At 39.9% G+C, this 23,636-nt stretch overlaps 2 long non-coding RNA genes across 2 annotated transcripts; one reads left to right on the top strand and one right to left on the bottom strand.

Moving 5' to 3' along the window:
- Positions 1–11,939, bottom strand: LOC109026823 (uncharacterized). Its single transcript, XR_008679675.2, has 5 exons — positions 9,877–11,939; positions 8,611–8,871; positions 4,071–4,150; positions 2,295–2,446; positions 1–129 (listed from the first exon to the last, which is right to left on the bottom strand). It is a non-coding gene; the product is annotated as an uncharacterized lncRNA (long non-coding RNA).
- On the top strand, positions 8,847–20,374 carry LOC109026824 (uncharacterized). Its single transcript, XR_002005867.4, has 3 exons — positions 8,847–9,141; positions 15,329–15,415; positions 16,301–20,374. It is a non-coding gene; the product is annotated as an uncharacterized lncRNA (long non-coding RNA).
- Positions 20,375–23,636: the final 3,262 nt, after the last annotated feature.

Here is a 23,636-nt window from a genome sequence, read left to right as displayed (position 1 = left end):
TTCATGGCTGTTGCTTTCTTTATTACAAAGGGTTTCATATCCTCCTGGACTGAGTTTCTCTGTTGTTGATGCTGTTGGTGTTTGTCTGTTCTATGGTTGTTATACTTCTGTAGGATTTGGAGGCATAATCTGAAATGTTAAATAACAGACTTTTATTTTTCTAACTAGTGTCATTCTATCTTTGGAAGGAAAAAAAAAAGAACAGTGACATTAGCATTAGCAACTCTGAAAGGATCAAGACCTGATCTTCATAGTCCTATTATTTTCTTTTTCTGTTTCCCTCTAAAAAGAAGTCTTAGCTCCAGTGACTTCCTAGGAATTGCAATTTCAGAAGTGACCAGGGATTCTCAAAGGGCACTTTCTTAGCTTCCACATACCTTCCAAATGTATATCAAGGCTTCACATCACCTGTTATACTGCCTCTATAAAACAGGCTCACAGAGTGGGAAGCACGGCATTGAGTCGACCAAAGAAGTCATCATCTCAAGTTATAAGGAAGCTCAGAAAGAAAGGTTTCACGTGAACAAAGAATTTTCCAACTCTTAAATAATTGTCCATGAATGGATTTACTTAAGCAAGAGCTTAAGTACACTTCAAAAGAAACCAGTGATTATAGCTGCAAGATGAACATTGCGTCAATATAAGGGCCACTTGGGGACACTCTGAAATCCCAGGGCAAAACTGACTGTCTTGATTTGACAGAGGAATAGGGCCAATTGGGGGTTTAGGCTGATTCTGTTTCTTGTGAGTCATTTTGTCTGTGGACATGCCTTACAAACTAAAACAAATCCAAAAAATCCCTAGGTGTGAGATGATTAAAGTTTTAAATCTGGTCATTTGTAAATCACAAAAGCGCTGGATGAAAGCCATGCTGTTTGGAGGCTTTTGTTTTTCTTGTTAAAATCTTAGGGTTTGCTGAGCTTATAAAGACTCCTTGAATCAAATAAAAAGTGAGGGCTTTTGGAGAGAGTCATTCTCTTCAGTATCAGATGCATTTTAGTCTATAATTTTCCACTCTGGCTTATGTGGCTGTCTAGGCTTGATTCCATCAACTCATTTAATCTCCGATTTCATAAAAAAGCATGCTTTCTGTTTATCTTTGTCCAGCTGAGTGCAATCTGTGCTTTCTAGCTCTTCTAACAATCCCAACTTTTTGAATTTCGTATCAGAATGCCTGTGTGGCATGGTAAATCTAGGCTGTCCTTGACAGGTTGGAAACTGCATACTCCTGGTGAGGAAATCAAGTGACGGCTCCCAAAGACACTCACTTAACAAATTATAACCTAAAAACAGATCATCACTTTAATTTACTGTGATGAAGTGGGGGAGAGAAGTTAATACAAATCAATGCATAGCTATAAGTTTTCAAAAAAATAAATGGTGCAGTTTCCCCCACAAACACTTAATTTTCATATACAAGCTAGTTGCTGAATTAGGGAAAATTTAGCATTCGACACAAGCTCATCTGAAACCAACAAAAAACAGACACTTGAACTGAATTTGCTTATTGCTACATCCCTCTATTTTGTAAAGCTGAGAAGACTGCTTATGCTTCAAGGAAAGTTTGATAAACAACCATCTGACCAACAGAGGCTTGACATTTTAGTATCATTTTAATATCATACCTAATCTGTATGTATAGGTCAGAGCTGGCCTACTGACCCATACATACAGATGAGATGCCTGAGTAAGACGACTGTCTTTTATTACTATTCAAGGTCCTTGCTATGTGTATTAGGTTGGTGAAAAAGTCATTATGGTTTTAAATATAATTTTGGGATGAATTTATAAAGATGTATTCTACTTCAATATATGCATTATTACACCAAACAGATTCCCAACATTCTATCAATCAATCATTCTTATGGTCACAAACATTTGCTTCCCAAAAATATTTATAAAATTCTGTTTGTCAGCCCCATCATATATATTTTGGATCTGTCCTATCTTACTACCTAGGAAACCAAAGCCCAAAAGAAGTATTAATTCTCTGTCTACCTACAAACACACACGTATACAGCAATAACTTGCAAATAAGAGTATGCTGGGAAAGAAAAGAGAGAAAGGATAGTCCACCACATGTCATGAAACAGACTTGTTTAATTTCACTCTTTATGGGGAATAAAGTGTTAAAAATAACCCAAACAGCTGAGATGAAAGGCAATACTTTTGGTTATTTATTTGTTTCTATTTCCAACTCCTCATCTGTTATACAACTTTGGCCTTTTAAAAATGAACTTATTTGTAAATAAGAATAATGAGTTGGCAACTGGATTCAGGTCTGGCCATTTTACCTGAGTGATGAAAAAATAAATGATGTAGCGGTCTGCAAAACCATCTGACTCCCCTTTGAAATCCTCTTGTTTCCTCCTGAGATTGTCTAATTATAGAGTAATGCTGGAAGTATTCTTCACTTGCAGATTAATTAGTTGATGCTTAAGTAGTTCTTTGAACATAAAAGGCAACATGTAAATCTAAGTGTAATCAATCATCCTCAAGCTAATGATCATTTAATTAGTGCTTTCTGCTAGTTTAACAGTCCATAAAGAAGAGGGCAATTTAGGGAAGGGTCTCCCACCATTGCAAAGAGGTAAGATGTAGCTATAACTAGAATGAAAAACAATGTTCAAAATGCAGGTTTTAACATTGGAAATAAATTGGAAATTGACTCTCCCTTCTTCTGGTGACTAACAGCCATGAGGGAACTGAAAATGAAGCTTATCTTTTAGTAGCATTTGCATATTTCCAGAATTAGGAATCACAGTTTAAATTGGGCTTATCTAATGTTTTGTGGCAAAACCAAATACTTGAGGTGATATTTACAGGGCAGAAAAAAAAGTTAACTCTGGAGTGTTTGTAAATATTATGAAGGCTTAACTTCCTGCATTCTTGGTAAAATGGTTTCCTAACTAGGAAGTCATGTTCAAGTTGAAAGTTATATGATAAAGCTAGTTGTTTTGTAAAATACTTGTATTAGACTTTCTTACATGATTTTCTAATTATTTCTGTATTACTTCCCCTGTTTGATTATATACGCAAAGCCAGGTGCCTTGCCTATTTCCAGCCTTATTCAGCTAAGAGTCAGCGTTCATTAAGTGAGTATATCAATGAACAAATAATAACTAGAAATATACCTACACAATTAACATGAGAAAATGTGGCTTTGGGTTTAAAAATTATTCTTCTAACTTAAAACATATTACATCAAAGAAAATGTAAACAGTTCTGTTTGTCAATTAAGTCCCCATTCTAATGCTGGGCTGTTAACACAAACATCATCACAAAGAGATCATCCAGCCAACATGCTCAAGTTACCCAGCACTGCAAGGAGCCGTACTGGTTTATCTAATCAATACCTGCATCACATGACTTTTTAAAGTCACAGTTTTCTCAACTATGAATTGGGGCAATTGCAACAGTTAAATGGAATGATCACAAAACCAAAGTAATTATTTAATAGGATCACAAAACCAAAGTAATTATTTAATAGGTGTCAGCGTTATTAACACCAGTTGATTTTTCTTTTTACATAATTTTAACTCAACAGAGAAAAAAATTTAAAACCTTGCTGAAAATACGTGTAGCCCTATCCTGCATGGACAAGAATTTGCTTCGCCAGCTGATAATTCAAGTAGCACAAAAGCAACGTTAGAGATCAGCACTGACACCTCATGTTAGTAAGAGGCACACACCTCAAACCTAAGCTTTCAGGGATGTTGTAAAATTCATCATTTAAAAAGAGATTTTTAAAAAGGCAATAGCAGTTATGAAGATATATGTCACATTAGCTTTTTCTCAAAAGAAAAAAAAAGATGCAAAGAATTTAACTGTGAAATAAATAGTATAATTAGGGTAATAGTAATACTATTTAAAATTTTATTCAAAAAAAGAAACACTTCAACAATAGTAGTAGATGAGTGTCTCAAAGTACTCAGACGTCTACCCTGTTTTTCAGAAGCATGTTTTTCATTGTTCCTATCAGAACTCATGGAAGAATTTCTACATGCAATTTCTTCAGAAAAATCTCCACATCTAAATCTGACAAGACAGAAGTTTTGGGCAATCCTTACCAGATAGGCTGGTCATACAGCAGCACGCATTTGACTGTATTCCAAAACATGTGTCTTAAAAGGCTCTACTGAAATGGTCCCTGCAGAAGATGAATGCACAGAATCTATATTAGACCCACAGGTAAAGCATTGGATGCAAAAACCACATTCACCCTACAGTCTTTTGACAAAGGTTTTTCATGACTTAGCCTCTGACTTCTCTTACTTCTTGAGCAGATTTAATAACATCGACTTCTACAGTGTATAAATAATCTTGGTCTATGCACCCAAAGTTATGTAAGACAGTAGAAAAGAACCTACCTCAATTTGAGTAAAACATTAGTTTTTAGAAAATCATGAATCTGTGTAAAGCAAGGCAGGAGAAAAGCAGATATTGCTAATACCAATAGATTAAAACTTACACTAAGAAAAAAAGCCACCACTTTGTAAATATTATATTGGATAAATCTGAAGTGGTGTCTAACACTTTTCCTTGGCTCCTTTTCTGAATATGCTTTCTGCATTTTCTTAAAATTATGAGAATTTTTTAAAACTCCAAAAACAGAACAAAATTTTTATCATTGCTGATTTATTCTCAAGCTGTCCCTCTTCTAAGAAAACAAAAGAGGAAAAATAAAAACAATATATAACAAATAAACAAACCTAAGCCATAGATGCTGAATTCTGCTACATTTATCATTTTGTAGAAGGATGAGTAAAACAAGATAAAACACGTGAGTGTTCATTTACAGAAGTTACAAGCTTTATGAAATGCAAAGGAGCTGTATTTTACCACAGGAAGCCAAGTGAAATAGGGTGAAACAGAAGTCGATCATATTCAGATAATTAAAATACAAATACATTTCATGAAGACTCTGATTCCAGACCTCTGCTCTCACTGTCTTCCACCCCCTTTTATTGGAATCTCTGAAACCATTTTGCTTGGGGCAGAAAGTAGATTTTAGTATAGTAGGAAAAATGCCAAACATCCATGGCAACTTAGAATTTTTCCACTTTCTTTACATGTTCAATTGAGACCTTCATAAAATTATAAATGAAAGGATACATTATGAGCACTTTCTTTGAAGGGGAAAAAGAGGGTGGGGGGAGGCCTTGCCTGGAAGTAAAATTTTGGTGTCTATATCCTTCTTCTCTGCAGAACTCTTGGGAGCTTTCTCTGCCAACGGCAGGACCCCTAAAAAAAAGCTTGCCTTTGCCTTCAGAATTCAAAAAAGTAGAACCACCAGTTGCTCCCCTGACCGTGGGTGAGACGTTGATCACTAGGTGGGGACTGGAAAGTCCTGGGCTCCACTTTCTTGTCCCTCAAGGACTGAGGTCAGTGTGTCTTGGCGCCTTATATCCACTCTCTCCACCCTCCCGCATTCCCTCCCCCTCAACCAGGGATTCACTCCTGTTTACATTGGGGAGACTGTAACTTCTGTTTCTTAGCGTTTAAAAGAAGTTTAAAAGCTTATAAAAAGGCTCTTAAGATTTCTTGGACACCAATCACTTCTTATAGAACAATATTTTGATGAGTTAAGTGTAAATGAATCAGAAACCTACGTATTAAATTTCCCTTGACATGAACATCAATTTAAAATATTAATGGAAAAAATGCCCGGGGCTCGAAGTGTTGGGGGTTTTCTCAAACCCAAAATGCTTGAACATGGAGTGGAAATCCATTCAGATCAACCAGGTTTGCTGATCCTCCCTCTCAACGTCCCCTAGATTATAATCACCGTGGAGGGAGTAGTATTTTCAGCTATTGACCATCTGGCTGGGGATAGATCACATTCCTGGTCATTATGCTTGCATCTCAGCAGAAGCCCAAGGCTGGGCTGAGGCTGTTGAGATGTCCAGCCGCTGTTCACAGAAGGCTGACCCTAAAAGCTGCCTTTTTTTTGACCAAGGAAACTAAATAAACAATCACAGAAGATCATAAATCACTGACAAAGATATTTAGATTTGGAACAGCCCTCAAAAACAGAATGTGCCACAATTTATCCCTCAAACATTAACTCAATCCTGGGTCCTATAATTGTGCATCCCATGACTTCTGATGATAAATGACACAAGGGTCAAAACTTGAGAATCGGTAGGTGTTTTTGTTTTGTTTTGTTTTAAATGTTGACTCTGGGTCCAAGAAAACACCCAGAGGAACAGAAGCAACCCAAAATCCCGAAATCAGACTTGTTCCCTAAAATCATCACTCTGTCTATATATATTTATATATTTTTTAATATATAATATATGTATTTTATATATTATATATAAAATACATTAAATATTTTTATATATTATATATATTTTATATATATTATATATTTTTATATATTATATATTTATATATATTATATATATTTATATATAAATATATATAAATATTTATATATTTATATATATATAAATATATATAAATATATATAAATATTTATATATATATATTTATATATAATATATATATATATTTTTTTTTTTTGGAGACAGAGTCTCACTCTGTTGCCCAGGCTGGAGTGCAGTGGTGCAATCTTGGCTCACTGCAACCTCCGCCTCCTGTGTTCAAGCGATTCTCCTGCCTCAGCCTCCCCAGTAGCTGGGACTACAGGCACCCACCACCACGCCCAGCTGATTTTTTGTATTTTTAGTCGAGACAGGGTTTCACCGTGTTAGCCAGGATGGTCTCCATCTCCTGACCTCATGATCTGCCTGCCTCGGCCTCCCAAAGTGCTAGGTTTACAGGCGTGAGTCACCGTGCCCAGCCCTGGTTTTTTAAGTTGGTTTTTCATCTCTGTTTTGTTTTGTGAACGGATGACCACACACACTAGGTTGAGTGACAAAATAAGGAGATGGAACCAAGTGAAAGAGATGTCAAGCCTCTCCTCTTTGGTCACGTTACCTAATCTGATCATTTGGGACCTGTGTCACAGATACTACAACTGTGAACAATTGCTAACTTCTTGGTGAAACACAGCATGTATCCAGCGCTTCAAAAGTATTATTGGGAGCATGTCTGCCTAATCGTCAACCCAACACTCATTCTAGTAACACACGTGAAAGGGTTCTGTGAACTCTCATAAACTATCCCCACATAAACTGTTTTTACTATTATTTTCAAAAGTCATATCCCTCACCCGCTTAAGGACAGCTTAACAGTTCTCAGTGCTTTAGAAGATGCCCTTATTCACCTCTATCTCAGGAAGGGTGAGGACCCAAGAGTTCCCTTCTAATGGGATATTTTCCCTTGCTCATTCTTTCTCAGAGACACTCTCTCAAAGGTTTGGCAGGGTCTGGTGGTCAGGGAAGAGTGCATCTTTACAGAAACATACCTTTTAAAAACAGTGTTCAGCCTTGTCCTACTCAAGGCACGTGCTGGATATATGTTTGTTGAATGGCTAAGTCAATGAGTGAATGAATGAAAAAGCCATACCTCTTTTACAATAAATTTGCATACACGAATGAAAAATTAAGAGACTATCAGAGACAGGTATAGCACAAATTGCCCCCACCTCAACTAGCCATCCCTTCAACTCCAACCCCTCCCACCACAGAAGATGATTAGGGTTTTTTAGGAAAAAAAGAGAAGCTGTACAGCAATGACACACCCCAAAGACAGCACACTAAGATTCCTTTGCTTTATATTGTTTATAATGTTTAACCTCTCTGGTGGCCACCAGTTCTTAAAAGCTCCTAAGCATTTTCACAGAAAATATAAGAGGAAAACCAGCAATAGTAACAACGTCAATGGTGCCGGCAGACACAGAAAGACTCAGAAAAATATGGAGGCTCTAGGATGCCTGATAACAAGTCTCATTTCCTAAAATGAGATCTGGGGACTGCAGAAAGTGTTATCAACCAAGACAAGGAATAGGATAGACATCAGAAGTGCCCAATTCCAACACATTTTCTCAGACTCCTTTCCTAGGCAAACCTGATGAATGTGCAGACATAAATAGATAGTCCTACCATAAATTGATCTCTTTTTATCCTAAGTAATCAAGGTCCAGTCATTTCCCTCAAGCTGGGCTTCTCTTGCTCTCTCTGGAGATTCAGCATAAATACATGTCCTTGAAGTTTTGCTCAGGTAGATGAAGGTGGCAGAAAGCATGCAGCTACTGGGGTTAGTGGCTGTCCCCTGATTAAGTGCAAACGTGGAGACCCATAGTTTATCCCCAGAAAGTTTCCATGCTTTCCCCTGGCATTTTCTCTCAAGCTTTTACAAGCCTTGTTCAGGGAGTGAAAAATCATTTTAAAGATAGTTTAGACCCACCCTTCCCTTAAGGGAAATTTCTATGCAGGGGGAAAGCAAGCAAAACAAAACAAAAGTTACACTTCAAAGCCTTACAAGATAACCACAGGGAGAAGGCTAAGTCCTCCCAGTTACTCAGCCCTCCCCTGTGCTAATTGCAGGAGGTAGAGCCTGACTGTATTATTATTTGCATACTTGATCAGAAGAAGGGCCACAGAAGGAGGTCTAGAAGCTCAGCTGGTGTTTGACTGACATCTTTTAGGACTTGGACCCCACCGCCCACCCCCGCAGCCACCACCACCACCAGTCCAGGACCTGATGTAATATTGCCACAGACTGATTCCCGTTGCCTTTGATATGCAACCTGTGCCTACAGTCAGCTCTCAGGGCTAAAAAAAACAGTCAGCTCCTGCGGCATCTGATTTGCCTCCTGCCCTCGCTGCTGTTAATCTGCAACACGCCGCAGCCTCTAGATCGCTGCCGTTCAGAGTCGGATGTCATGGGGGCGACTGGCAGGGGTTCTTTCTTCTTTCGGTTTGATACATCCTTCCTTCCGCTGCTCCTCGCAATCAACCGCTAGGGGAAGGAGGGAAGCAGGCAGGAGGGAGAGCGGGAGATTACCGGAAATCCCTTTCCTCCCTTCCCTTCACAGGTTGCCCCATAGTGACCCTGGAGACTCCCGCCTGCCCCCAGTGAAGGAATTGGTTACTCTCCCAGAGCCCTCCCGGCCATCGCCCCCTTCCTCACTTCCTCCTCTTCCTGCCCCCAGCCTCTACCCCTCCAGCCTCCTGTGGCTTCACAGGCAAGTGCCCCATCCCAGGAAGAAGGAGTTGGAGCTCCGTGATGGTGAGCTTTCAGACTTCCCCCTACAACCCCCGCCTCCCCAAAGGCACAGAGGCAAGCAGTGGCTTCCCTGGTATCATTTGTGAATCTAGGAGCATGAGGGAGCTATCGAAGATGGCATGTAGCCTGTTCTTCTTTCTCTTAGTAAATAATAATATCTAAATGTGCTAGAGGGAAAATACTTTTTAATTTATACTTTAAAACTGGTTTAGATTTTTAATGTATAGTCTGTTTTCCTGGAGTCCAATTGTCACATGAACCCCAAACCTAGGAGTTCTGTTTTTATACATCAGGAAGGGGACCAACCCACTCACCCATCCACCCATCTTTCAACTCACCCACCCACTCTTGTTTATAACTGCATAGTGGTTTATTTTGCCAGCACTAAACTATGCAGCTTGTTTCCCCTTTGCCAGCCTCTGCAGACAGAAAGCAAAGGCTGATCATTCTCAATTGACATGTACACCCCTACTCTGAAGCTACGGCGGGATGACACCTCAGACAAATGCATTCATACATAAAAGTTTTTCTGCATGTTTTCGTTTTTGATTCTTTTATTGGAAGCATTTTTATGGCTGGGAGGTAGGTGCACATCCATTACAGTGAGGGGTCAGATATTAGAATACTTACGGTGCTTATAATTTTCATAGGATCACCCCCCTCATCCCTCATTGCCAATCAATTTCACTCTGTTTCAGGGTCACAGATCATACCCCTAATCCTGGCCAGTTGTCTCACCAATGTGTGTCACAAGCGGCCTGGGGCAAGAAAGTATAGATGACCCAGCATAGCCGTTGCTTCTATTGCAAAGGGTACATCCTACAAAGAGCAGAACACGATTAGAGGCAGGCATAATTGCAGGCACTAAATTAGCATGGGACTCTCAGCCAGGGGCTAATCTAAGCCAGAACTCACGTCATGGCAGGCCATGAGTACATCGCAATTACAATTCAAAAGAAAAGAGAAAAATCACCCTTGATTCTCAAATGTTTATTTTTAACACGGCAGATACTTACCAATTATATCAGAGGCTGAGGCATCTGGAGTAAGCAAGAAAGGTGATTTGGGTTAATAATCTTTGAAAGGCTAAAGGATTTTCAATGTATGTATAAGACTGAGCCCTGTGCATGCTCCCCATTCTCTCCCTGACTTCAGCCACAGCCATCCCACCTCTGCCACTACACGTTGGTGCTACCCAAGGTCTCCATTCACGCACTGTCCCTCTGCGTCTCATGCTTCATCCGGGCCCTCCTCTGACCTGACCTTACCTGGCTTAGTGCCCCAATTCTCTAAAACATGGAGAGATGGAACTGGTAGCTTGAACCCTCCCAGTTCCATCTCTTCCCTTTGTAAGTTTTCCTGGTGCCCATGGGGCCCCATGTTTCTAGACTATGCCCTAACACAGAGCCTTTAAAGCTTACTTCCACGTGAAGGCAGAAATCAATCTTGGGCGGCCAAAACACATATGCTTTCTCAGTGGTAGGCTTAGGAGTGATTTTTTTTCTCTGCAATCAACATGTATTAATTTTACATTCAAAAATTGTGTGTGCATCTGTGTTTATTCGGTTTCAAAATCCAGTATACAACAAACTTTGCTTCTCCTGGCTTTTTAAACTCTTTTCACATGCCATAGTCCTGGTTCACCAGTGCAATTAATTTGCCTTTGAATTTGCCCCTGGGATTCTTTTTGGTCGGCGGGGGGCGGTAGGGAGGGGTCAGAGTCTTGCTCTGTCACGCAGGCTGGAGTGCAGTGGCATGATCATAGCTCACTGTAGCCTCAAACTCTCAAGTTCAAGCAATCCTCCCACCTCAGCCTCCTGAGTGGCTGAAATTACAGGCACAAGCCGCCATGCCTAGCTAAGTTTTTAATTTTTTTGTATTGACAGGGTCTTGCTATGTTGCCCAGGCTGGTCTCAAACTTGTGGCCTCAAGTGTTCCTCCTGCCTCAGCCTCCCAAAGCACTGAGATTACCCTGCGTTTTTGTTTTTGTTTGTTTTTTTATTAATCAAAGTAGAAATCACAGACCCATTGTATTTCTACAGGTGAAATCATTACAATGTTGCCAGGGATTAATTTCTATGAGTGGATGAGAGGTCTCTTTTTCACAGTTTTCTTTTTGTCAGGGGACTACTGCCCTGATAAAACTTAGGCCTTCCCTGGCTAGGACATAGTAACCCTTCCAGCCATATTATAATGAATTTTGTAAAACTTGGCCAAACATTAGGCTGTACTGGAATGTTACCTTTTTAAATTTCAGAATAAATAGGCTATCAGCAGGATCATGGACAAGTTTTGATCATACAGAGACCGTCATTGTAATAGGACTTTTTCTGTGTTAATATAATGATTTAATAAAGCCATTTGGCACATAAATAAGACTCTCTTAGACCAAGCATTCTTAACAATGAAAGAATTGAGATCAGCCTATAGGGTGTATTAGCAAAAGTGTCTTTTCTAGCTTTAGTAAAACTCTTCCATCTGTTTAGCAATAATTTTATTATTCTGTATTAAAAACCCTCCTGAAATAGATGCGGTAAAAAACGCTCTGCCCCTGTTATGATACTTTCCAAACAAGCTTAAAATTGCTCAGAAACAAAAGGCAGGAGAAAAAAGAAAGGGCAGTGTCTCCAGATAATGAAGTTCTGCCTTTGTGTTTTATCTGTAAAATAGTACGGTTTGAAAAGTCTGGATCCCATTTCATCTGAACTCAACATAAATGTAGTGCCTGGAATCCTCCCAAATGAATAAATTCTTTTCTGATAATTTTTAAGTGAGGAAAGATCAACAGGATAGGGGCATGAGGTGGGGGGGGGGCGGATTATAGGCTGGTGTGTGTGTGTGTTTGTGTGTGTGTGTGTGTGTGTGTGTGTGTGTGTGTGTATTTAGCAGCACAATTCGGAGAGTTCTGGACATAATTTTTTTCTTTTTCTTTTTGGTGAACCATGCTGAATTTTGTCTCTCTTTCTTGAAAAATCTTAATAGATTTGTGTATTTGTTGACCAAGTGCTCTTTTTCATTCCTATTCAGCTTGCCTGTCCCATCCCAAGTATACTTGCCTCAGATGGCAACATGACAAAGCTCCCTTCCTTCTCTCGAATGGTTTGCGAGCTTCTGGTCTTCTTTTTCTTCTCCCTGGATTGTGCACAAAATGATGTCAATTTATGGTGGGGTAAGGGGATACTGCATGGACCACTTATCTCTTTAATTTTCCTCCATGTTGTGAGGTCTTGCTGAGCGCAGTCTGCAACTTCTGGAGTGATGAAGAGAACAAAAAGCTGTAGGCCTGTCACACTAACTCTCAGGATTGAGGTTACCAAAGAGGAACTGTGTAACTTCTTTATATAAATGGCTTAACCAGACCTCAAAAAGTCCTGCAATGAACACAGTTCTCTTTCGGGCTTAATGTTCTCACTTTGCTTCTTTGTTTAAAAAAAAAAAAAAAGGTTGGGGGTAGGAAAAAAGGCCATTGATCCTCCTCTTCCTTTGACCACTGGAAGAAAGGTAGAGAAAAAGAAAAAGAAAATTAGCAAAGAAAGGACCCATGTCCCTCCTGCTTCCCCCTCCTTTCCCCATCCACAGGCAAAATCTAATAACGATGATTAAATTACATGTCTTTTCCTCCCATTGAAATCCACTGCATACTATTCAAATATTAGAACTCAGGAAATAAGGCAGGACAAGGTCCCTCATGAAACCTTAGAAGGCAGCACCGGGGTTTGAGCTGGAGGTCTGCTTGGCTGGGCAGCTCTAATTAAGAAATCACCCTGCTGAGCAGAACTTAATCTAAATAAAATATAAAAAGGAATCCAGTGAAAACCATTACCTCCCCACCCCACCCTCCTCACACACCTCACATCCATAGGCTCTGTTTCCCTAGTCCTAGGAACTCTCCCCTCCCATCACCTGGGAGTTCGATGTTGTTCTATGTGCCCCACAGTACAATCAAAAGTGAATTCTCAGCTCTAGAAGAGGAAGCTATGTCTTGCGCTGGCCTCTTGCTGTTTGGCTGGCCTTTCACAGGGCCAGAGGCAGATTTAGTCAATGTTGTTTTGGTTTGGAGGGGTATATGAAATGGAGATTTGACCAAGGAATGATTAAAGAGCTGGTTATTTGCTATAGTTAACAAGGTATTGTGTATTTCAAAATACCTAGAAGAGAGGACCCGAGATGTTCCACACATAGAAATGATAAAGACTAATGGTTATGGACACTTCAAATACTCCGAGGTGACCATTACACAGTCTATGCATGTAACGAAATATAGTAGGTACCCCATAAATAAGTACAAATATTTGGATCAGTTTTTAAAAAGCAAAGAGAAAAAAAAGAGTTGACCATCTGGTCAGCCCTTCTATTCTTAACACAATGAACTGCCAACCCACAGCCTCTCTGCAGGCTAGCTGGGTTCTTCTTGCCTGTCCACCAACTGCATTTGATGGAGTAGCCACCTGAGAGCAAAGTCCACATCTGTTTAACTTGATGTTGTTCACTATACTTGTACTAATTAGTCCTTTATGCTGTATTGAATCAGCCTCAGACCTCTGCCCCACCCCCGTCCTGGGTGCTCCCTCTGATGTTGGGTGACATTTATTTAGCTTCATTTCTCACTGTCCTCCATAGAAATCTGTTCTGTGTTCTCACTGATCTCACTGTTGACCCCATGAGTGTGCTGTTCTCCACATTACACCTTTGTGACTTTGCATGGGCTGCCATGTCCGCCCATGGTAGTGGTTTTTAAGCTGTTGAAAACCTGTTGAAAGAGATAAACTCTATCCCTAAGGTGGGAAAAGCACACACATGTACATAAACACAGGGTTTTGCCAGCAATTTCAGGGAGTACCTCACTCTCTAAGGAGTATGTGATTACCACCTTGACCCATTTATGCCTGAGGTTGCAATTTTTGCAATCAGATCTTGGTGATGATCTTGAGCAGTAGGATATAAATAACTCCCACATGCTTAGCATTCCAATAATGGAACACTAGGCATAAGTGGGTCAAACTCTTGAGATCAATTTTTCTGTCTTTTCTCCTCCCATTTTGGGAAAACTCCTACTTACCCTCAAGGAGAGCTCCACAAAGTTTGCAGACTCCTGCTCTGTGCTCCTTGATGTCTTTTGTCTGTAAGGCCAGTACACCACTTACCACAGTGCAATAATCATTTGTTTGAGTGTCCATCTTCCTCTAGACCAAAGGGGGCAAATGTTCTCTTAAAAGTGCCAGATAGTAAAGATTTTTAGGCTTTGTAGGTCATATGGTCTCTGTGGCAACTACTCAAGTCTGCTGTTTTTGCAAAAGCAACCATAGACGATGTCTTAGTCTGTTTGGGCTGCTATTAAACAATACTGTAGCCTGAGTGGCTTATATACAACAGACATTTATTTCTCACAGTTCTGGAAGCTGAGAAGTCTAAGGTCAAGACTCCAGTGGATTACGCATCTGGCGAGAGCCTACTTCCTGGTTTGTAGGTGGTGTCTTCTCTCTGTGTCCTCACATGGCAGAAGGGAAAAGGGACCCCTCTGGGATCTATTTTTATAAGGGTACTAATCCCCTGCATGAGGGCTCCAGCCTCAAGACCTAATGTATTAGTCCATTTTCATGCTGCTGATAAAGACATACCTGAGACTGGGCAATTTACAAAAGAAAGAGGTTTAATGGACTTACAGTTTCACGTAGCTGGGGAAGCCTCACAATCATGGCAGAAGGCAAGGAGAAGCAAGTTACATCTTACATGGGCAGCAGCAGGTAAAGAGGGAGAGCTTGTGCAGGGAAACTCCCATTTTTAAAACCATCGTATCGCATGAGACTTACTCACTATCACGAGAACAGCACAGGAAAAACCTGCCCCCATGATTCAGTTACCTCCCACCAGGTCCCTCCCACAACACATGGGAATTCAAGATAAGATTTGGATGGAGACACAGCAAAACAATATCACCTAATCACCTCCCAAAGGCCCTACCTCCAAATACCATCACATTGGGGATTAGATTTGAAGATAAGAATTCTGGGAGGACACAGACATTCAGTCTACAGGGGACAATATGGAAACAAATGGGCATGGCTCCATTCCAGTAACACTTTATATGCACTGCAATTTAAATTTCATATCGTTTTCATGTCATAAAATATTTTTTATTTGTTTTCCAAACAAAATACATAAAAACTATCTTTTTTTTTTATCTCATTAGCCATTCAAAAACAGATGAGATGGGGACAGATTTAACCCAAAGGACATAGTTCAACTCCTGGTCTTGACAGAGGAGAAGCCCTCAAAGGTAAATCTTACTAATTTTTGAGCTTTATTATCTAATCCCTCAAAGGTAATTCATCCTTGAGTTTAACTATCTAGCATTAACTGATACAAAAAATGCATATAAATGTACAATTTACCCTTGAACAAGATCAGTTGACCTGTGCAGGTCCACTTACACTTGGATTTTCTTCTGCTTCTGCCACTCCTGAGACAGCAAGACCAACCCCTCCTCTTCCTCTTCCTCCTCAGCCTACTCAATGTGAAGACAATAAGGATGAAGACCATTAATGATGTTCTGCTTCCACTTAATGAATAATAAATATATTTTCTCTTCTTTATGATTTTCTTAATAACATTTCTTTCTCAAGTCTATTGTAAGAATACAGTGTATAATACATATAATGTACAAAACTTGTATAATCAACTGTTTCTGTTACCAATAAGACTTCTAGTCAACAGTAGCCTGTTAGTAGTTAAGTTTTTGGGGGGGTCAAAAGTTACATGCCAACTTTTGACTGCATGGAGTGTTGGGGCCCCTAGTCCCTGCATTGTTTAAGGGTCAACTGTAATAACAACTATAAACAACTGAATGACCTTTTGATTACAAAAAATTCCTCGAGACAGAGCCTGAATAGAACAACCATAAATGTGGCTTTGGGGACACTGTTGCGGCTTCATCTTTCATCATGACTAGAGATATAATACCTTAAGTAGTTAGCCACCAACACTCCAATCGCAAATTCTGGAGGTCTGGGATTATTCCACAAATCACTGGGTAGATGCAAACCTTCTAGAGAAGTCTAGTATCAGTAGAGTAAAACAATCTCCTTTTAAAAATAAGATTTCTTTATCACTCCCTGCTTTCACACAATCACAGCTTCTTTTTATTTGCTTATTTATTTTTTAGATGGAGTCTCACTCTGTTGCCAGGCTAGAATACAATGGCACGATCTTGGCTCACTGCAACCTCCGCCTCCTGGGTTCAAGAGATTCTCCTGCCTCAGCGTCCTGAGTTGCTGGGACTGCAGGCACACACCATCATGCCCAGCTAATTTTTGTATTTTTAGTAGAGACAGGGTTTCACCATGTTGACCAGGATGGTCTCGATCTCTTGACCTCGTGATCTGCCCACGTCAGCCTCCCAAAGTGCTGGGATTACAGGCATGAGCCAGTGCGCCTAGCAAATGACAGCTTTTTGAGCCTCTGTTTAACAATCTCTTAAACCTTATAGGTAGGCAGTTCTGAGACAGCTCCTAATCATCTCCCCTCCTGGTATTCAAGCCCTGATGGAATACTCTCTTCTTGAATGTGAGCTGGACTTAGTGGTTTTCTTCTAATCAATTGAATACACACAAGTGATGAGCTGTCATTTCCAAAATTAGTTCACACAAAGCTGTAACTTTTGTTTTGTTCACAGCCTCTCTCAATTGCCTTCTCAGCTTGTATGCTTTGAAGAAGCAAGCTGCAGTGTTGGAGAGGCCCATGTGGCAAGGAAATGAGGGTGGCCTCCAGTCAATGGCTGGTGAGAAACTGAGACCTTCCTTCCAACAATTGTCAAGTCACTGAATACTCCCAACAGTCATATGGGTTAGGTTAGAAGTGAACCTTTCTCTAGTTGAGGTTTCAGATAAGACCACAGATATTATACTAACACCTTGATTGCAGGCTTATGAGAAACCTTGAAATGAGAAGACTAAGTAAAACCATATCTGGATTCCTGACTTACAGAAACTGTGAGATGATAAATGTGTGTTATCTGAAGCCACAAAGTTTTTGGGGTGATTTGTTCTACAGCAATTGATAATGAATACTTCAACCTATAGTGACAACTGGATATCTATTTACTCATTTTCCCCACCAAAGTGTAAAGTTCCTACAAGGCAGAGGTTACAACATATTCATCCTGCTACCTCTCACAGCCCATAATATACAACCTGGCCCATAAAACATGATTAATCAATGTTTGTTAAATTAACATGTATTTTGAGTTTCATTGAAATCAGTTAGTTGAAGTGATAATAACATTTAAATGTGCATGAGCAGTAGGACAAGGCAGATAGCTGGTTAGGATAGAAAGTTTTTGAAAATTGTGAGGGGAAAAATTATTTCTATTTGTACCCTGTTGTACCCAACTTAGGTTTCAAAAACTTTCAGGGGGTTTTTATTCATTTACCAAAGACTTCAAAGTTGGTGCCTCCCCACCACTCTAAAGAGGTCTTTGCCCTTATTGACCCAACCATACTGATTTGCCTGGTGCACAGTGGGAGCTATTATAAGGAGAGGGGAGAAGAAGGAAATAGAAACAACTGTGAAAAAGGTTGAAAAAAATAGCGAAAAGGATAGAAAAAGAGCAGAGGAAAGAGAAGAAGTAGTCAACATCCAACCCAGATGCAGAGAAATGATTCAAAAGAAAAAGTCTGATTTTACTGTCGGAAATATTTTTAAAAGGAGGTAGGCATTCATCAAAAAGGAAAAAAAAAAAAGAATAACAGAGTTTGTCTTCCAAAGGACCCAATACTCTTGGAATTCAATGACCTAATTCTGTATATGGTTGCAGTGTGGAGATTGCCTCTTGTCTGATTCTCATGGCATTGAGACCTCTGATTTCTCAACAGCACATGCCACAGCACTATCAGAGGTCAGGAATAAAGAACAGAGGGTGTGGGGGGCAGTCTAGATATTATGCTCAACAAACATTTTTAAATCAGTGTAAATTCTATCTTGCTGGTTGCTTATCTTAGCAGTTAAATCAACTTTTCATTACATTTGTAGACATTATATAATATCTTCTCCCCGCAGCTCCAGCCACCAGCTGTTAGTCAGCAGAATGGGAGAGGGACTGGGTCAGCTTAAGCTGAATAACTTCCATGCTGACATTTGAGGGAACCAATTCCCAGCCACTGAACAAACCTAAATGTTCTGCTATGGCCATAGAACCAAATAGATCTTCACAAAGAAACCTGAGAGCATTCAAAGGTCAAAACAATTGGAGCTAGTTCCTTCAAGCTTAAATATTCTCATCTGTAAAGTGGGGACAATAACTGTGTGTCTTATAGGGTTATTTTGAAGGCTAAATATGTGTAAAAGCCTCAGTCTACTGAAAGGTTGCTCAACTGTAACACTCTTTTCATTTTGTGAGCGATCATTCTTTGTTGGAGGTTAGGGACACTGTCTTGTGCATTACAGGATGTTTAGCAACATCCTTAGCTTCTATCCATCAGATGGTAGCACCCCACCCACGGACCACCATCTTCTCCATCATCACCATCAAATATGTCTCCAGACATTTCCAAGTGTCCCCTGGGAGGGTAAAATTGCCCCTGGTTGAGAACCACTGTTCTAGTACTTGGCATTGTTCCATAAGCATCAGATGATATTTTTATCATTATAATTATTACTAAAGGCAACATCACCCTGCTATGGAGACAGGTCCTTGGTCTCACGGAATCCCTGCAATAGTTGCTGCATTTCTGCATCTTTCTGAGAGTAAGGGTTGAAAAGAGATAAGGTCAATTCATCTGACAACAATCCAGTGGGAAACCTACTGTCTCCGTAGAAATTCTTTTCATGGAAAGAAAAGGGGCTACCATTTTGATCTGCTGCAGGAACTAGGTCTATTCCTCAGCCTCACAGTTTGCAAAACGCTACAGACTTTTCCATGGGCATAAATTCTCCAGCTTTAGGGATTGCTGGTATAGTTGACTCTTGAAGCTGCTCTTGGATTTCCAAGGGTAGCACCATTTTTACCTGAGAAAAGAAGGAAAAAAATATTCAAGAAGGAGAACTTTTCAACAGAAGTTACTCCATTTGCTGTTTTTGTGGTTTTGTGCTTGTTTAGGTTTGCAAGTGTGTTTTCTGCCCAAATTGTTCTTGCATATTCTAACAGTGTTTGCTTTACATGTTTTGATACCACGCTGTTTTGAAGGTACAAATGTTTTTCATGGCATGTCTTGTGGTAAGTGTACAAACTGAGAGGTGAATGTCAGTGACTGAATAGAGTACAGTATTCCTCAAAGTTTTTAACTAAATAAACCCTAAGAGAAAAGTGAAGCGAGATATCTGGAGGTCTGGAAGTGGCCAGCTGACAATATGGCATCTCTGTATCTCCTATTTTTATCTTTATGCTAAATGCAAATTTTACTTTCTGTGCTAAAATAATGTTTCATTAGTTTCAAGGTAAAAATGTGTAAATAGACCTTCCATATTGGCTTGTTTATTCTGTGGTTTTTCCTACTCCCTTTTTAAAAGTATGTACAGTGAATTTGCAAAGATCATAGTCTTGGAATCTAACCCACCTGAATTTCAGTCCTTGGCTATACTACTGATAGAATGGATTAACTTGGGCATATCACTTAATCCTGGGGACCCTCAGTTTCCATATCCGAAATGAAGAAGTAACAAGTGGCCTACTATATCACACCATTATAAGAAGAATAAGCAATATATGTGAACAGTAGAGCTGAGGGCCAGGCACAGAAAGTTCTCTATAGTCATTAGCTGGCATAATTATTATAAAAGGGAGCACTTTTGATGTAAAACATAGGTAGAAAGTCATAAATTTGTTAATCTGCCCCTACCTCCCAACCATCTACCTACCCTCCATACCTGGCCACCTGCCTCATACAGATATTGCCTAACTTTTAAAAAGGAACACTTTTGATATAAAGCATAGGTAGAGGGTCACGCAGTACATGAATGAGAAATGAAACAGAGGCCTGTTAATCTATTGTCACCTCCCAACCCTCTACCCACCCCCTATACCTGGCCACCTGCCTCTGTGCAGATCTTGCCTAACCTTTCCCAACAGGAAGAAGCTGGGATTTTGTGAAATACTTCCGAGGATGAAACTAACACAGCTCATTAACCCTCCCAAGTATCTGTGCTATAAGGATTTCCTTTCACTTTCCCATGACTCTGAATTACATCTACCCTGAGCCCCACATCAACATCTGGGACATTGCCTTGTCATGCTGATAGTTGCCCACATTTCCTGGCTTTGTTCACATTGCTTCCCAGACCCCTCTTCTGAAGATTCTGATTTTCTTGGTGTACGGAGAGGGGCAGATAACTTATATTTTTAACAAGCTCCCTAAGTATTTCCTAAGATTGTGTAAGTTGAGAAAGCACTGCATTGTGCTATCTGCTTCTGTTGCCCACAGTACCAGAACATATCTCCAGACATCTAAAACAAAGAACAGCAGGTGTAATTTCTAAAAAAAAAAAAAAAAAAACAACAACAAAAAACAAAAAACCTGATCATGGCAAATTTAATATTACTCTAAATATCTATCAGAATTCAAACATACACCATCCTTGACCCTGCAATTCTACTTCAAGGAATTAATCTTAACAAAATATACTTCCAGATCTATAGAAAGGTGAATGTAAAAGCATTGTCTCTAATGCTGTGCGGAATAATGCAGAAGACTGTGAGAAAAAACCTAATGTCCAACAATGGGGGAAGAAATGTATGGCATAGCCATATAATAGAATATTACGGAGCTTTACAAAGACAGCTGTCTGTGTTTCGGTATTTTACATCCATACAAGCCATTCTGTGTGTGTTGAATTAAATAAAAAGGTCTTCAAGTTATATTTTAAATTAAAAATGTCAAAGTGCCTAATAGTATGGGCAGTTGACAATCTATCTCCTTCCTCTCTATAACCTTTCTAACTAGATTGTATGTGTCTTGTGCATTATAAGATGTTTAGCAACATCCTTAGCTTCTGTCCACCAGATGTTAGCACCCCACCCACAGACCACCACCCTCTCCATCATCACCATCAAAAAGTCTCCAGACATTTCCAAGTGTTCCCTGGAGGGTAAAATCCCCCCTGGTTGGGAACCACTGTTCTAGTGCTTGAATAAACGCACATACTATCCCTGGAAGGATACCCAGAAGCACCACTGGTGCCTGTGGGGTAGGGGACTGGATGGCTAGGAGCTAAGGCCAGGAGGGGACTGAATTTTTGCACAATATGTTTTTTTGGACCCTTTGATTTTTGTATCATGCACAGATTTAACCTATACAAAAGTTTGTTTTGATTTAAAACAAAAGCCCTCAGTCTAGCTAGCACTCATACCCTACATTTATTCCTTCCCTTTATCCTTCTCTTTCCTTACCCCACAGCTTTGCTCCTCCATTCACATTAGGAGAATCTTTTCCTGTCCTCCATTCCCACCACAGTGTGGACTTCCTCTCTCCCTATTTCCACTCTGCTTAAGCCCTACCATTTCCTGGAGGTATGTCTGTCACCTTCAAGTTCTACTAAAGCTGCCTTGAATCTAAGCCACACAGGAGGGTTTGTTGCCCTGATTAAATACACTCCATGACCATACCCTTCCTGTGCATCTACACATTCCTCATCAATTGGAGATCTTATCACAGAGAAATGCTTAAAAAATCATTCACTTTAGTGTCAAACTTTCTTCTCTCTTATTTTAAATTTTCATAATTTTTAATGTATGGGTGCCTAAAAAAGAGTGATGTCTGTTTGAATTTGACCTGTGTGTTTGCATTTCAAACATAAATTTCCTCGTAAACAACAGACTCCCTATTTATCCTACACAATAACAATATAAGAAAGACCTACTTATAATCTCTCCTATCGGCCTAATTATAAGCTCTTAGAAGTACGGAGCTTATCTTTCACCATTCTACTTTCTTCTTAGGGCTTAATGCAGAAGTTTGACATTAAAGACCCTCAAGAAGCACTTGTTGAGTGAATATCAGAATGAAGTAGTGAATGTACTTTTTTTAATTTTAAGTTCGGGGGTACATGTGCAGGATGTGCAGGTTTGTTACATAGGTAAACGTGTGCCATGGTGGTTTGCTGCACCTATCAACCCATCACCTAGGTATTAAGCCCAGCATGCATTAGCTATTTTTCCTAATGCTCTCCCTCCCCATTTGACCCAGCAATCCCATTACTGGGAATACACCCAAAAGAAGATAAATCATTCTATTACAAAGATACATGCATGCGTATGTTCATTGCAGCACTATTCACAATAGCAAAGACATGGAATCAACCCAACTGTCCATCAGTGATAGACTGGATAAAGAAAATGTGGTACATATACACCATTGAATGCTATGAAGCCATAAACAGGAACGGGATCATGTCCTTTGCAGGCACATGGATGCAGCTGGAAGCCATTATCCTCAGCAAACTAGGGCATCTGCAGGAAAACAGTGTACTATTCTAATTCATTTCTAGGAGTGTTAATTGATTGTTTTGGCAGAAGAATGTATGGTTTGCGATACAGTGTCAGTACCATGGTTGTACAGTCTGTTGCCTTACAGTTGTTGGCTTGTTTTTAGTATGGTCATTTAGTCTCCCTTGTTTACCCTTGACCCCATCTATGTCCTTCAGAGCACCAAGCATAGGGATTTGTCCACAGCATGTTCTTGAGAAATGGTATGGAATGAATGGCCTTTGATGAGCAATATAAAGAACATGTAGAAAGCTTGGCAAAAGCTTAAGCAGTAAAAGTAAACAACCAACTTGCCCCCAAATCTGCATAATGTTATATTAAATGTTCATCATGGGAGGAAGAATGACAGGAAGGTTTGGGGGGTTGGCCATCTCTCCATACTTTCCAGGAAGCTGGGTTTATGTCTTCTGAGGTAAGAACTAGAATAGAATTTTTTTTCTAGATATTTGTGCTTTGCTCACTCCTGTCTTCCAGGCAGGGAGAGGGTCTGCCTATTACAAGAAGGCTGTGATCCTTTGGGCTGTCAAGAACTTAATTAAAAATCATAACTGATATTAATAACAGGTATTTCACTTATACATGCTCTTGGGACTCTTCAAATGAAGGCTAGCCCACAGTCACCACAGTCAGGGAGGGTAACATTCATGGAGGGCAAGGGATTAGGATCACCCTGAGGACCAATCAATAACACCGTGATTATGATTTTGCCTGGATTGAGTCAAACATCAGGGACTCTAAGCACTTTCCCAATGCTCACTTTCCACCAGTAAGTTAGCAACACTTAACGTGCGCACACTGGGCATTACCTCTGCAGGAACAAAAGCTCATATGGAGCATTTCACACTCTTAATAGAAGAGTTTGCCTTTGACATCTCAGTGACCAGTGTGAGTCAATTTGGAGACCACATTGAACCATCTCTATCTTCTGGTCAGTTGAGGATGTAAGTGGTCCTCCAGTCAACAGAACCCACTCAGACATGACAGAAAGACAACAGCTTTGGGTTGAGGCATTTTTCACTTGATG

The sequence above is a fragment of the Gorilla gorilla genome, chromosome 4 (genome assembly GCF_029281585.2).
Source record: "Gorilla gorilla gorilla isolate KB3781 chromosome 4, NHGRI_mGorGor1-v2.1_pri, whole genome shotgun sequence".
Classification (NCBI taxonomy): domain Eukaryota; kingdom Metazoa; phylum Chordata; class Mammalia; order Primates; family Hominidae; genus Gorilla; species Gorilla gorilla.
This window is presented reverse-complemented; position numbering and strand designations above follow the sequence as displayed.